Source organism: Triticum dicoccoides, chromosome 7A (genome assembly GCF_002162155.2).
Source record: "Triticum dicoccoides isolate Atlit2015 ecotype Zavitan chromosome 7A, WEW_v2.0, whole genome shotgun sequence".
Classification (NCBI taxonomy): Eukaryota; Viridiplantae; Streptophyta; class Magnoliopsida; order Poales; family Poaceae; genus Triticum; species Triticum dicoccoides.
Window position 1 is genome coordinate 24595111 of NC_041392.1, and position 5554 is coordinate 24600664.

Consider the following 5554-nt stretch of genomic DNA (forward strand, 5'->3'; position numbering starts at 1 on the left):
AATTTCGTAGCAGTTTCGTAAGTGTAGCATTTTTCGTAGGGAACCTTCGTACCACCGGCCACGTTCCCGGCAAGGTTCATCCCTGAACCCATCGGTTGGCGTAGCCTCAATCGAGATGTTTATCTGCCTGTATTTTTCCTTTTCAGATTTTGCTACTTGTAAGTTGTCTGAAAATGAATTTGGCATCAATCAATTTTGCACAACACTGAGCCAACGACGGGGACATTGCGTCGCCGGTGGAGGGGAGCCTGGAACGAGCCAGAGGCGGTCATGTCAAGTATGGTTCCGGCATCAACATTGGAGAAGGGAGCCTGATGGTTGATGGGATGTAGGTGCGAACAACTGACGAGGTGTCTCTAAAAGGTGACAGGACAACGACACCAGCTGCAGGTATACCAGGCCATGGGATACCTGACCCAGCCCGAGAAAGCCCGACCCCACCCGGCCCGGTCTTGCCCACGGACCAGGCCAAAGCCTAGGTTTTGAGCCTGAAGACCGGGTTAGTCTGACATATGTGCGTTTTAGGGGAGAGGCCCGGCCCATGTCAAGATGGCAACGGGCCCCGAAGCCTATGTCCCCGTGGGTTTTTACCCTATTAGGGTCACGGGGATGAGCTTCTTTTCATCCCCGCGGGGCTGTTGCTAGACACATTATACAACCTGACATGTTTCATGGGTTTACACCCGTTTCGGTAGTCCCCGAACCCGAGACCCCACAATACCCGGCAAAATATGCTCCGGTTTGTTACTGAAATATGGTTATATTTGTTGCTAAAATGGGGTATTGTATTGTGTTGAAAAATGCCCCTTGTAGCTATTGTTATTGCTCTTTTTGCTCAAGTTATGCTGCTGAAATGTGACCCTTGTAGCTGCTGAACCATGTACTATTGTATTGTGCTGAAATTTGCTTGAGTTATGTTGCTGAAATATGCTCTTTTTCTGTTGAAATGATATTCTTTGTTGCTACTATGTTTGCTAAATATGTCGATTTCCTCGTGGGTTCCCCATGAGTTTAGAAAGCCTGACGGGTTTAAGGGACGGGCAAAAAACTAGTCCCGCGCACGGTGAAGGGAATGAGGACGGGTTTGCGATTTTCTCGCGGGGATGGGTTTGAATAGGCAAAACCCGATGGGTTTCATCCCAGTTGCCATCTTGAGGCCTGAGGCTTGGTAGGCCTTTTCACTGATGGGCCTGGCTTGGACCTGAAATCTAGACTCGACGGCCGGGCTGGGCTTGGGCCTAGGTTTTTCTGCTTCGGACTTTGTTAGGCCCGGCCCAACGGATGGCCAGGTATAGCTGCAGGTGGCGGGATAAGTTTGTCCACTTAAAGTTTACAAGAAAAGACCATGCGTAAACTGCGTTTGTCTAAGTAAAATTTGTCTTTTCTTGAATGTTTGCCCAAGCTTGGTGCAAAACAGTTTATGCATGGGCTTTTCTTTCTCATGAAACCTACACGGTGCGCAGCTTACTTTTGTGTGTGAGCGTGTGCGTACGTGTAAGGATGGTAGCTTCTTGTTCTTCTCTTCGAGTTCTTTGCTTCCACGAGATGCTAATCATTTTTTATTTTTGGCGTGGATATGAAACAATAATCATTTTCCTTTTTTGGTGAGGACACAGAATGATGATCCAAAGATAGAAGAAACAAAATTCCAAAGATTGGGTCGAGGCAGAAAGATACTTTCCGAGCTATATATGCACTCCAAGCGTGCACGCAGAGATGGCGACACGCGTAAAATTCACGTGTGAACATCAGGTGGAGTCTCTGATTCTTTTCAGACAAAAAAACATTAATTTTGATTCAACGATTCCAATCAATAAAATCATAGATGAGGTAGAGTTCCATAGCTTGTTCCAGCCACATCATCAGTTTCTAGCCAATTAGAGTCTCTGCCTGCCGCTCCTTGGCCGGTGGCGGGGAGGGGTTTACTGGTGCCTCAGATCCGGCTAGTATATAGGCAGGGTTTTAGTCCTCATAGATGTGATGTTTAGACGGATGGCGTCGCTTATTCTTCGAGTCAGTCTTTCGGGCTCCGATCCTTCTTAAGTTTGTCCGTTGGGACGGATTAGACGGAGCTCCGACGTAGATTCCCGCCAGCTCCTCGGGGTAACGAGGTTAGGATTTCTCGTCGCGTGTAAGCAACGATGATATTTGGTGTTAGGTTCTTCAAATCTATTCAAGGATTCAACGGTGACGACTGTGGCTTCAGGGCGCTGGTCCTTAGGGGCATGTGCACGAAGACTTTCCGGTGGTTTTTTTATTATATTTGAGGTGTTTTGTACTGCCGGTGAATTTTTATAATAGATCTGACATTTTTCAAAGAAAAAAGGGTCACACATTTTACATTAGAAAAAAAGAAATTCGGTAAGATAAGGCCATGTATAATGGTGCTATCTTAGCAGTGCCATGTAGAATAAATGATGAGGTGTAAGAGAAAGAACACATAAGAAAAGACTTGTCTTCTCTTATTTAAGAGAAGACAAGAGATGATCTCTTAGCATAATATGTCTCACCGCGTTTTTTAGGAATAGCCAGTTATTGAAGATAAGACTAAGAGATGACATATTATAGACAATTTTGTTTGTCACCTCTAAATTACATGCAAGACTTAATATAAGACCGCTTTATCAACCATTATACATGCCTGGGGTAGAGTAGATGAAGCTGTCGGTTTGCTACAGCGCGAGCAAGAATCTCAATGAATATGCGGTTTTGGACGGTTCCTCGTTTGCCAGCAGGGCGAGAGGGAATCGCGAAGGAGCAGCATACATTGACGTTGCAACTTGCAACAATGGCCCCAGATTTGTCGGGTAGCAATCAACGTATGTCTCGTCCTATTATAGCAGATATGACATGCTAGATCCAAAGGAACGAGAGCCACTCGATGCACGGTGAGGTGGCTGGTTAGTTGGTGTTGGAAATATACCCTAGAGGCAATAATAAAATGATTATTATTGTATTTTCTTGTTCATGATAATTGTCTATTGTTCATGCTATAATTGTATTAACCGGAAACCGTAATACATGTGTGAATACATAGACCACAACATGTCCCTAGTAAGCCTCTAGTTGACTAGCTCGTTGATCAATAGATGGTCATGGTTTCCTGACCATGGACATTGGATGTCATTGATAACGGGATCACATCATTAGGAGAATGATGTGATGGACAAGACCCAATCCTAAGCCTAGCACAAGATCGTATAGTTCGTCTGCTAAAGCTTTTCTAATGTCAAGCATCATTTCCTTAGACCATGAGATTGTGCAACTCCCGGATACCATAGGAATGCTTTGGGTGTACCAAACGTCACAACATAACTGGGTGGCTATAAAGGTGCACTACGAGTATCTCCGAAAGTGTCTGTTGGGTTGGCACGAATCGAGACTGAGATTTGTCACTCCGTGTAACGGAGAGGTATCTCTGGGCCCACTCGGTAGGACATCATCATAATGTGCACAATGTGACCAAGGAGTTGATCACGGGATGATGTGTTACGGAACGAGTAAAGAGACTTGCCGGTAACGAGATTGAACAAGGTATCGGGATACCGACGATCGAATCTCGGGCAAATACTATACCGGTAGACAAAGAGAATTGTATACGGGATTGACTGAATCCTTGACATCGTGGTTCATCCGATGAGATCATCGTGGAACATGTGGGAGCCAACATGGGTATCCAGATCCCGCTGTTGGTTATTGACCAGAGAGATGTCTCGGTCATGTCTGCATGATTCCCGAGCCCGTGGGGTCTACACACTTAAGGTTCGATGACGCTAGGGTTATAAGGAAGGTATGTACGCGGTTACCGAATGTTGTTCGGAGTTCCGGATGAGATCCCGGACGTCATGAGGAGTTTTGGAATGATCCGGAGGTAAAGATTGATATATAGGAAGTGTGGATTTGGCCACCGGAAGTGTTCCGGGCATCACCGGTAATGTACCGGGACCACCGGAAGGGTTCCGGGGGTCCACCGGGAGGTGCCACGAGCCCCAGAGGCTTGTGTGGGCCAAGAATGGGAAGGGACCAGCCCCTAGGTGGGCTGGGGCGCCTCCCACCAAGGCCCAAGGCGCCCTCAAGAGGAGAGGGGGCAAACCCTAGGGGCAGATGGGCCCTAAGGCCCACCCTAGGTGCGCCCCCCTCTCTCTCCCCTTGGCCGCCACCTGATGAAGCTATGTACCTAGGGTAGGGTCATGGACCTGTCCTACCTACCCTACCCGAGGACATCTCTAGAAGAAATCACCTTTCAATCGACTTGAAGGTGTTCCACTCGACAGACTCGAAGACACTCGACAGACTCGAAGACACTCGACTAAGATCCAACCACTCGACGGCCAGGAGACCTAAAGTCACTCCGCACGCTAACGGTCGGTCATTAAATAGCTTTTTATGGTCATCGTAGCACTTTATTACTAGCGTTACCAGTAACGCCTCGCCTTAATGAACATTGAACCCTTGGTAACGTGGGCTGGCCGGGGGCCTGACGCACTCTATATAAGTCACCCCCCCTCCGAGACAAGGGTTCGGACCTCTGTAACTCATACACGCATAATCCAGTTGACCGCCTCCGGGCTCCGAGACGTAGGGCTATTACTTCCTCCGAGAAGGGCCTGAACTCGTAAACCTTGCGTGCTTACAACTTCTCCATAGCTAAGATCCCGCCTCTCCATACGTACCCCCCTACATCACTGTCAGGCTTAGAACCACGGCAGTTGGCGCCCACCGTGGGACCAGTGTTTTAGCGTTTTGTTGGAGGAGTTGCGATATTTTCTGACCCAAATCATCATGGTTTTCGATGGAGTTTTGGTGGAGGGCCGCGAGATCCGTCTCGGCACGCTCACGTTGTAACACCCCGGATGTAACTTTACCTATTTGTACTCCAACTCTTGCCATTTCCGGCGTTAAGTTATATTTATTTCCTCGGGTTCGGGTCTTTGTCTCCGTGTGTTTTTGTCATTGTCATGCATCTCATATCATGTCATCATGTGCATTGCATTTTCATACGTGTTCATCTCATGCATTCGAGCATTTTCCCCGTTGTCCGTTTTGCATTCCGGCGCTTCGTTCTCCTCCGGTGGTCAATTCTACTTTTCTTTCGTGTGTGGGGATTAAACATTTCCGGATTGGACCGAGACTTGCCAAGCGGCCTTGGTTTACTACCGATAGACCGCCTGTCAAGTTTCGTACCATTTGGACTTCGTTTGGTACTCCAACGGTTAACCGAGGGACCGAAAAGGCCTCGTGTGTGTTGCAGCCCAACACCCCTCCAATTTGGCTCAAAACCCACCAAACTCTGCTCCATGTCCTAGAGCGTTCGATCACGATCGCGTGACCGAAAACCGCACCTCATTTGGACTCTACTAGCTCCCTCTATGCCTATATAAAGACCCCTCCGAATCCGGATCTTCCTCTCCCCCCGAAACCCTAATTTTCCCCTCGCGCGCCCGGACACGTCCGGCTGTCACCGGACAAAGCCGCCGCCGCCCGCCCGCGCCTATCGGGCGCCGCCACGTGGCACAAAGCCGCCGTCGTCGCTCCGGCCCGGGAGGCCCAGCCG